At 41.5% G+C, this 11322-nt stretch overlaps 1 non-coding gene across 1 annotated transcript; it reads left to right on the forward strand.

Moving 5' to 3' along the window:
• The first annotated feature begins 777 nt into the window (after positions 1-777).
• On the forward strand, positions 778-968 carry LOC138790146 (U2 spliceosomal RNA). Its single transcript, XR_011362857.1, has one exon. It is a non-coding gene; the product is annotated as a U2 spliceosomal RNA (small nuclear RNA).
• Positions 969-11322: the final 10354 nt, after the last annotated feature.

Genomic DNA, 11322 nt, shown 5'->3' on the forward strand with positions numbered 1-11322 from the left:
CTTGCTGTTTATATTAGTTCTGTGTGGGTGTCTATATGTTCTGTATAGATCTGGATCCTCAAAACCATTTTCTACTCTCCCCCAAAGCAATCAGAGTCTAATATCCGGTGCATGTAGAAAGAAGATGTAAAACCAACCATTTGGTAGGTCTCATACTGTTTGTGAATGGCAGAGGGGGCTCTAAAATTACCATGAAGAGCTTATACATACAGTATATATTTGCCACCGATGTGCTTTTATATAATATGATAAAAAAAAACTGAAGGATAATAAGATACATCTTTGTCCTCATTAGTTTGCTATTCTATAATTACCGACATTGCAATCTTTTGTTCAGTGATTTGTAACCATTTCACAGTATTTGACACATTGTACTGTAAACAGTCTTAAATTGCTTGGAAAATATTAGCACTATGTAAAAATGAGAATCTAAAAATGGCAGCGTAAATAACAATTTGGAGAACAATGCAGTCACCTGCTGAGGATTAGGGACATATGGTAGTATTCTGATCTCATTGAGTCACATCAGCTGACCCATTTAAACATGCAATTCTTTGTCTGAAGATTACTGAGATCTTCTTTCAAAATTGATTAATCTTCAAGGCAACATGTGCAAATGATGTGGTTAATCCTTAAAAAATCAGGCTGATTTGATCCAATGCTATACTGAATAATAGTTTGGTCTCTTTTAGGAAATCCATGTTGTATAGAATTTAGAACTTCTAAGAAATCCTTAATGTCATAATTTTTAAATAAATATGAAAATATTAAAAATATATAGCTTCTCTGCCTTTTGGCTAAGATCAAGGGCAGTATCAGTTCTTATCAGTTTATTATCTGATACCTTCCCTATCTGGGGACCATATATTAAATAGATTTTTAGAACAAGGAAATGGAAAAAGAGCTTGCTTTCTCCCCTCCAGGCACTGACCTGGTATTGCAGTGCTGACAGGTTTAATATATATATATATATATATATATATATATATATATATATATATATATATAGTTTTAGCAATATTTATTGTCACTTTAAAGCTTTAAAGCTTATTGTTATAGCTTTAAAGGGAATCTATTAGCACCTGGGCCTTACCTGAGGTGCTGACAGTGTGCTGTAGTTGGCAGGCTCCTAGTGAACATGTTACCTTTTGGAGAGGATTATGCACAATCTTCGATCTCCTACTGTAATTAAGAGTCAAAGTCGAGATGTGGCTTAGGATTTGTGCCGCACACTGGCACCCCCCTCTCCTTCCTCCTTCCCATTCTTTATGAATAATCTCTGCTGCCAAACATCCTGCTCGATCAGCTGTTATTCACTGTCTGTGAGTGTTTATAGGTAGTTCCATCGCTAAGCCTAAACTGTGTTGAAGCTGTAACTTATCGATAAATTACCTGTCTAGAGACTAGCAACAGTTTTTTTTTTTCCTGGGCTTGATTCCCTTGATGGAAATGAAATAGAGTTATTTATTTTTTCATTTTTCCCCCCATCATTGTATTATTTTTAAAAGTTTGCAAAGTTTTCCACACCAGGCCCAATTTAGTTTTAAAATTCTGTTCTTCCTTACACAATGATGAGAAAAAATAAAGCAAGATAAAAAAAACTATATTTTATTTCCATTAAGGCCATTGAACCCAAGACTACAGCTCCAACACAGTTAGGCTTTAGAGATTCAACTATACCTGATTGCAGATCAGTTCTCTATATACATAGTTTATGTGTGAAATAAACACTCAGAGACACTGACAGCTGAGCAAGCAGGAGGTCGTCCAGCACAGATTATTCATGAAGAAGCGGGAGGAGCATGGAGGGGTGAGGCGTGCCAGACAGCGGCACAAACATTGAGCCACAATGTTGTTATGAGCTTCTCATAGAGAATGATTGGTCGTGGCATGTATGCGCTATGTCGAGTATTTTGCCACGTCAGTGGCTGCTGGGGTAACGGGGCAATGCACGTCGCTGTGTTGGGGAAGTAATGTGCTTCCTTAGTGCCTAGGTATGTGGCTGACCTGGGTAAAGGCCATATACAGAGACATAATTTACTACAATTAGGACATTATTTAAGGTTGCACGCTGCTCCTTCCCCCTACCACTCTGTGACAAAGCAGAGGCAAAAGGCGTTAGAGCAGTGGGGGTAGAGACTGCACAGTCATCACTTGCATGGATGGGGCACTATTTACCTCATTAGATCAGTATAATTTTTTTTTTAGATAAACATAATTTGGGTTTGAATATGTAATAGCATTAAACAAGCCACTCATTGCAATCTATGAATTCGAATACATGGTAACTTATTGTGTTCATCTCCTGACATTCAATGTATCTCCTTATGTGGCCTAATACACAACACCATCTATAAAACACAATATACATACATTTAATCTGAGGCAAAGGCATTTGCATGATACCCATAAAATGAACTAAGGGTCCTTTTACACACACAGATATCTGACAGATAAAAAGGAGAAATCTCAGTCTTTCCTTTATGACCTTTTCTCTGTTCATAGTCTGTTCCTGGCTTTGGTTTCAAAAATCTTTCAGATAACTATCAGATATCTGTGTGTGTAAAAGGACCTTAGGTTGGACTAAGAACATCCACATAACTGGCCTCATACTAGCATGCAATGATCTGTATAATGGGTGATAATGGACACCAAGTGAACCCTCCAAAGAATATTCCTGTCAGGATGGTATCTTTGCGGAGCGTTATGCGTCCCTCTGCTCGTGCTGTGCGGCCGAGAAGGCGCTGATATTCTCTTATTCTGTTCTGTGTTTTGTTTTGCTGTGTCTGAACACTGGTTTATTTGCTCTCTTTGGGAGACACACCCAACTTCACCTGCTGAGTTCTGTCTGGCCATGTCAGGGTTAATCTGTGTTCTGGTTCTGCTGTGACTGACAGGTCTTCCTGCCAGTGGATCTGTTTTGTTCTCAGGTGTCTGTGCTTGGAGATCAGGGGGATGGTCCAATGATGTTCTGGACCAGAGCCCTGGTCTCCTATATAACAAACCTCAGTCTGTGCACTTATTGCTGGTTATTGACTTAGTCTCTGCCTGCTTGTGAATTCTGTTTCTTTGCATCTCCTGACTACTGCTTTGTACCTCTGACCTCCCTTGCTTGCTGCCTGCCCCTGATCATATTGCCTGTTTTCTGATTACGCCTTTGGATCCTGATTTTGTACTTTTGCTGCCCGACTGTTGTGACCCGGCTTGTAGACTATTCTTCATTGTGTTTGTTTGTCTGTTTTGTATTTGTGTTCCACCTAGCCAGTGCAGGGACTGCCGCCCAGTTGCCCGCCGCCATCTTAGGGCGGATAGTGGCAAGTAGGTAGAGGACAATGGGCGGGGCTGAGCTTAGGGCTCACTGTCTTGTCTTGTCTTACTGTCCGGTTCCTAACAATTCCATGGAAACTTTCATTTTAATATGATCAGTTTCCTGATAGACTGATATATGAGGCTTTGTTCCCATGTGCCTTCCTATATCGGTGAAAGGTGGCCATCTATTGATAATGACAGCTGCTAATGATGATCATCATTTGCGTCCGTCAATATTAACAGACAGATGCAGCATTTCCAGCTATGATCCAGTAGTGAAACTAAGGCTGTGTTTCCACATATCCATTCAGAATGCATTAAACACCTTAGAAACCATAACCCCCCTGCCCCAGTTCTCTTCACAATAGCTGTGCATTGTTCTACATAATCCGGGCAACATTGTGTGGTTATTGGGGGAGACCAAGGGGCATGGTTTCCACTGCATTCCAAAAGCACGTGAAAAATGAGCCAAAAATCTTTGAATTTCAATAATAAAAAATCCTTTACTACCACATATGCTGAGACAATTAAAAGATCCATGGGCTGGCAGGGTAATCAATTAGAATGAATGAAGTCTTGATCAAGGGGCTTTTACTGTTGTTTTAAGCAAGACTGTGTTCTCTTTAATGTGTGCACACAGGATTTTGTTAAAGATGCTTATCTTCAATAAACCCTGACTAAGTTTGATGAGGCAATTTGAAGCTCATGATCCTCAATCCAACCCAGTACTCCTTGACAGTCTTCTTTGATTAAAATTGCTTGCATTGCTGCAATAGAATATCAGTGTAGATTATATAATGACAGCAGAAATAGCCTCTTGTGCATGATTTACCGACACCCTGTCATTATTATCAGATCTCCTGATGTAATTGTTAAATTGTTTTTGCCAAATGATTTCTATTCATTTGTAGGTTGTATTATGTTTGTGTTTTATTTCTGCATTATTCCTAATATTATTGCTATTATACTGCTATTAATGCTGAGCTGCATGCATTGTTAAGCTATGTCCACACAACGTATATTTTTGTAAAATCACAGCTGTTATACAACGGCCGTAATTAATACAGAAATATACATTGCCTTACCGTCTATGGAATCCCAGTCGGAGCGTATACACATAGTATACGCTCTGGACGGGACCCCTAGCGGCACTGCAAACAGCTGACATGTACATTTTAATGTGGCCGCTATTCACCGAACAGCCGGTCTCCTACATAGTATGAACATAGCCTTACCCTGTATCAGAATATTTAGCCTTTAATGTAGTAGTTCAGAGTTTAAAGTGAATGTACCACTACAATGAAGTGTTAGGGTCGTGACCGACCCATTTTAGGTTTTGAATGCATACAAATTCTACGTACATTTGTTTATTGCCTCAAGAATTTTTAACTTTTTTTAAACAAAATACAATAAAATAAATCAATTTTACTAAATTGTAAAATGCTCTTATTAAAATTATAACATTGGTGTTGTTGGGGTCAATTTCGACCCAGGTCTAATATAAGAGTATAAAAACAATAATAAATCCACAAACTGAACTCATAAACACAATATAAACCAACAGCCCACAGCCAGCTCTACCTCCAACAACTTGAGTTAGGGAAATGTCCAGGCATGTATGGCCAAATCAGCTTAGGGTACTATTACACGGAACGATAATCGGCCGAATCGGCCCGATTCGGCCGATTATCATTCCAAGTACTAAAGACAACGATCAGCCGATGATCGTTGTTATCGGCTGATCGTTGATATAAGTTCAGACCTATAATCGTTGGGCGCCGACCGTGCACCGCTACGTGTAATAGCGGTGCGCGGCCGACGCTGACGATTAGCAAAGAAGAATACATACCTAATCCATGGTTCAGGGTTCCTCTTCCTCAGAGCTTCTTACTGGGTCCCGTGCACTCCGGCTTCTCATCGGCCTGTGTCAGCTGACAGGCCCCTCGGCCAATCACAGGCCGGAACCGCCGCAGCCAGTGATTGGCCGAGCGGCCTGTCAGTAGAGACAAGCCGCTGTGAAGCTGAAGTGCACGGACCCGGGGAGGAGTTAAGAAGAGGAACCCTGGACCATGGATTAGGTATGTATACAGTTTAAACAAAGGCTGCAAGGACATTGGTAACGATGTCCCTGCAGCCCTTGTTTAACTATTATCGGGCCGTGTAATAGGCCAAGTATACGAGCAACGATCTAGCAGATCGCTGCTCGTTTACAGGTATTATTGGGACCCCATCGGCCCGTGTAATACCACCCTTAGAGTTGGTACTTTGCAGAGTATACATCTCTAGTTTACACCATGCAACAATGAGGAGAAGATTAGATGCAAGCCAAATTCTGGATTATATCTTGGATGATAATGAATCAGAGGACACACAGCAGCAAACTGATACAGATGAACAGGTTTCTGAGGAGAAAGATGATGTGGAGTATCAACCGAAAGACACAGAAAGTTCTGACCAGTCTGATAAGGAGGTCACCGGCACTGAAGCTGCTCCCGCTGTAAGATTCAAATCCAAAAGTGGCAAGATCAGTTGGAGCTCAGTACCTCCAGATGTACTTGGCAGGGCAGATGCTGCAAATGTCATAAAAATGACCCCTGTGATCACAAGGTTTCCTGTGATAAGAGTAAGTGACATCAAGACCTGTTTTGATCTGTTTATGCCACTGTCAATAAAAAAAAGTCATTATTGCTATGACAAACCTTGAAGGAAAAAAAGTCTGTGGCAACATGTGGAAACACCTTCACAAAGATGCAGCTGTGTCATCGAGAAGTGACAAAAAGCCCAGAATCATCCTGGACTATAACAAAAACAAAGGAGGAGTGGACAACGTGGACAAGCTGACTGCCACCTACACTTTCCAGCAAATGACTAAGAGATGGCCAATGGTTGTATTTTATAACATCCTTGATGTGTCAGCATACAATGCATTTGTGTTGTGGACCCACATTTACCAAGGATGGAATTCAAAGGGAAAAAAAAAAAAAGTGGAGGATGTTTCTTGAGGAAATAGGAATGGGGCACATCGACCAAAGGGAACGAGTACTCTAAGACCCAGCCGCTGCGGCCTTGGTCCGACAACTTCAGAGCTCAACAAGTGCTTCGTCCACACCCACAGCAACACAAAGAGCATCATCACCAGCATCCTCCTCAACCAGCCCTGCCTCAACATCAACGTCAACTACAACACCCACAACCCCAGTGACACCACCTCATTCTAAAAGAAAGAGGTGTCAGGTCTGCCCTAGCAATAAGGACAGAAAGACAAACACATTGTGCTTCACCTGCAAAAAATACCTCTGCAAAGAACACAAAAAAGGGTCACTTTTTGCCACACATGCATCTAAATACTAATGCATTCAAAATCTAGTATTTGATTTCTGTTGATTTACTTGATTTATTGATTGATTGTTGTTTGTTTGACCTAGAAAAGCTACTTTTATTATTATTATTATTATTATTATTATTATTATTATTATTATTATTATTATGGATGGTCCGAACCTGCCGAGGTTCGGGTTCGTACGAACCCGGACTCTCGGCAATGATTTCCGCTGTCTTAAACCTCTGTGCAGAGGGTGGATACAATGGGAAGACCGCCTGGAAAACTGGGATACAGCCTATGGCTTTGGCTGTATCCCGATTTTCCAGGCGGTCCTCCCGCTGTATCAACCCTCTGCACAGAGGTTTAAGACAGCGAGAATCATTACCGAGAGTCCGGGTTCGTACAAACCTGAACCTCGGCAGGTTCGGACCATCCCTAATTATTATTATTATTGCTATTAATGGTAATATAATTTTCATCTTTTATTTGTATTAAAGTTCTATTTAAAAATAAAAAAAATCTATTTATTGCCTTTTTCATAAAGTAGTTAGATATGAGTCAAAATTGACCCGTAACACCATAGATGTTACTAGAGTTAATAATATAAAATATACATATGTATATTTTTTACATTTAAGAAATGTGTTCTAAAACCCTTCAGTAATAAAACCCTTCAGGTAATATAACAAACTTTTTAAAGTTTATATTATTCTCTTGAGGTTCATTTGACAATTTTTTTTATATTGAAAATGAAGGGTATGCTCTCAAATGAAAGGCCCAGGGGGCCACAACAAAAATATTAAAATCAATCCTTCCATGGCTGAGAAACCCTAACAAGGTCACTAAGAGGTAAGAAAAAAATTGGATCATAAATAACTGTTTTTAGGGTATCCTAGGGGTGATTTTAGACACGGGTCAAAACCGACCCGTTAACATAAGAAAGAGTAACAGAAAGCTAACACTAGAGGAAGGTTAAGCTTTTCATACAACCTTATCAGTGCCACCATGCTGATTTTGCTAGTGTGGTTCTTTTTTTAAGCAGCCTGGTTCCTGATATCTTTGCAGATTTCTAAATATACCTCCAGTGCACCACACGCTTTAATGCACTGGAGGTGGGCACAGCGCCCAGCCTTTTGTGTTCCCTCAGTCCCGCCTTTTTTGTCAAGTCCAATGCGACCAGCACTTCTTTACAAACATCCACAGCCTCAGTGTATGGAGCTGGGTATGAGCCTTCACAATATGATTGAAAAAAAGACTTCTACATCAGCAGAATCAATAAAGTGGCTCTAATAAGGTTATATGAAAAGATTTATATGTGCATTGAAGTGGTACATTCACTGTTTGTTAATTGTTTTTTCAGAAAGAGTGCCTCTTGCAGCAGGCCCTTTCTTCTATTTCGTCCTTTACAAAGAGTCCATTGCCAAAATACCCTAAAACATCTGCACCGAATGCTGATAGAATGCTGTACTTAAATATTAGAAACTGTCAGTTTTCCTGACATGAATGTTTTAGTAATTACTTGTATAAAAGTCAAAGCAATGCTTAGTTTTACTTTAGTGAGCCATTAGAAAGATACAGAAGCCCATGTGGCTATGTATACAGTTCATTAAATGTATGCAAAAAAGTTGTCCATCCTGGCTGTAGACCTTAAAATAACCTTCTCCTCTCTCCATGCACTGTCTCTTCCTATAGCGCTTATGGGTGACTCGGCCAGTGATTGGCTGAGCCTGCTGTAACTTTTCAGACACAAAAGTAACAGCCTACTCAGCCAATCACTAGCTTTGGTTCTGTCCCTCAGTCAGTGATTGCCTAAGCACTCAGCTAAAGACACGGAAAAAGACACCAGGGAAGCGTGGACATGTTTGTGTAGATTTGTTAAGTTTGGTTCACGAAGGTTACAAATTTTGCAGTAAAAATTTGTGAACACTGCAAACTGATTTTTGAAAACATTTGATCATCTTTAACCCTTTGAGGACCAGGCCCAAAATGACCCAGTGGGCCGTGCAAATTTTGATCTTTGCGCTTTTGTTTTTCCCTCCTCCCCTTCTAAGAGCTCTAGCACTTTCAGTTTTCTATCTACAAGGCCATGTAATGGCTTGTTTGTTACAGGAATAGTTGTACTTTGTAATGGCATCTTTTATTTTACCATAACATGTATGATGGAACCCCAAATATATTATTTATGAAGATATAAATAGGTGAAATCGTAAAATAGAATGCAATATGGTATTGTTTGGGGGGTTCCTGTGTCTACGTAATGCACTATATTGTAAAAGCGACATGATACCATTATTCTATAGGTCAGTGCGAACACAACCATATGCAGGTTACACAGATTCTCTAATGTTATATGTTTTTTTTTTATGAAATCCTTTTTTTTTGGCAATTAAATATTAATAAAATGGGCCTATTGTGACGCTTATAACAGTTTTTTTTTCCACCTACGGGACTGTATGGGGTGTCATTTTTTCCGCCATGAGCTCTAGTTTTTATTAATACCATATTTGTGAAGATTGGACGTTTTGATTACTTTTTATAATTTTTTTTTATATATAATGTAACATTAAATCGGTAATCCACGCACTTTTTTGCCTCTTTTCGTGTACGCTATTCACCATTCGCAATGACGCTTGTTATATTTTAATAGATCGGACAATTACGCATGCTACGGTATATTATATGTTTATTTATTTATTATATGTTTTATTTATATAATGGGAAAGGGGGGTGATTTAAACTTTTATTGGGGGTGGGGTTTGGGGGTAGTGTGTTAGTGATTTTTAACTCTTTTTTTATACATTTTAAGTCCCTTTGGGGGACTTGTACATACTTTACTTTGATTTTTACACTGATCACTGTTATGCCATAGGCATAGCATTGATCAGTGTTATCGGCGCTCTGCTCATTGAGCCTGCCTGTGCAGGCTCAGTTACAAGAGCGCCGATCGGACCGCTCAGAGGCAGGAGAGAGACCTCCGGCGGTCCGCTTTAACGATCCGGACCCCCGCAGTCACACTGCAGGGGTCCCGATCGGTAAGTGACAGGGGACTCCCCCTGTCACTTACACTTAAACGCCGCGGCCCCGCCACGATCACGGTGTTTAAGGAGTTAATGTCACACTGCAGCGAGTGTCCATAACGGTGAGGTGTCGGCTGCTGATTGCAGCTAGCCCCCACCTGCTATGAAGCGTGCTCCGCTCCAGAGCGCGCTTCATAGCTCAGGACATATCGGTTCGTCCAGGCTCGTCTGGGGATAGACTTTCAGGATGTACCGGTATGTCCTAGGTCGCCTAGGGGTTAATATTATTATTATTATTATTATTATTATTATTATTGTGCTTTAAAAAAAATCCCTATATTGTAAATCGCATTCTTCTTCTTTAGAGATGAGCGAACCTTGAGCATGCTCGAGTCCATCCAAACCCGAACTTTCGGCATTTAATTAACGGGGGCTGCTGAAGTTGGATAAAGCCCTAAGGCTATGTGGAAAACATGAATATAGTCATTGGCTGTATCCATGTTTTCCAGACAACCTTAGAGCTTTATCCAAGTTCAGCAGCCCCCGCTAATCAAATACCAAAAGTTCGGGTTCGGATGGACTCGAACCCGAACCCAGTTAGCTCATCTCTATTCTTCTTCCGTTTCTTCCTTCAGCCATTTTTCTGAGATTAATACAGCCCGGACCACTTAGCGAACTAAGGTCTTGTCAGTCAATGCCTCACAATATCCACGCAGTCACATGTCCACTATTGGCCAATAGAAGATGTAGAAGATCGAAGGTCCTTAACGATTTGGTCACACTGACATGAGTAAGATTGTCATGGTAACCGAGCAATGATTTTTACGATTATAAGTAGCAGAGCCGATCTTAAAGAGATGGTACCCAAGCCACTCTTAAAGGGAAGAGACCCAAGTTGCTCTTAAAGGGATGGGACCCAAGTCGCTCCTAAAGGAATGGGACCAGAGTCGCTCTTAAAGGGACCCAAGTTACTCTTAAAGGGACGGGACTCATGTCTGTCTTAAAGAGATGGGACCAAAGTCGCTCTTAAAGGGACCCAATTTGCTCTTAACCCCTTAACGACATCGGGCGTACCCATACGCCCCCGTTGCCTGGGCTTCAACGCAAACGGGCGTATGGGTACGCCCGATGTTTCCCCGATCGCTGCGTGTTCACACACAGCGATCGGGGAAGATGGCCTGCTATAAATCATAGCAGGCCATCTTAGCTTCACGGCACGGGGGGTGGTTAACACCCCCCGTGCTTACGATCGCCGCTATAGGCTAATCAATTCAGATCAGCCAATAGTGGCGATCGGAACCTTTCCGGAAAAAAATGGCGGTCGGTGCTGTCCGAGGACGGCACCGACCGCCATTACTGTAAAAAGTAATGGTGATCGCCGTGCCACCGGCCCGATCGCCGTGAACGGCCGGCCGGCCGTTCACGGCGATCGGGCCGGTGGCACGGCGACCAGAGTCCCACAATATAGTAAATACCTGCCCTGGACCCCTCAGTTAGGTAGCCGAGGGGTCCAGAGCGGGTGTTTGTACATTACTCACCTGTCCCGGGCTCCTGATCGGCGTCTTCCGGGTTCGCGGCGTCCTCCGTCATTCAGTTCGGTCTTTGGGTCTTTCCGGCGGTCCCCGTCGTCTTCTTTCGGCTATTTTCGGCTCCAGCCTCGTCATTTTCCGGATT

This window comes from Dendropsophus ebraccatus, chromosome 4 (assembly GCF_027789765.1).
Source record: "Dendropsophus ebraccatus isolate aDenEbr1 chromosome 4, aDenEbr1.pat, whole genome shotgun sequence".
In the NCBI taxonomy this organism is placed as follows: Eukaryota; Metazoa; Chordata; class Amphibia; order Anura; family Hylidae; genus Dendropsophus; species Dendropsophus ebraccatus.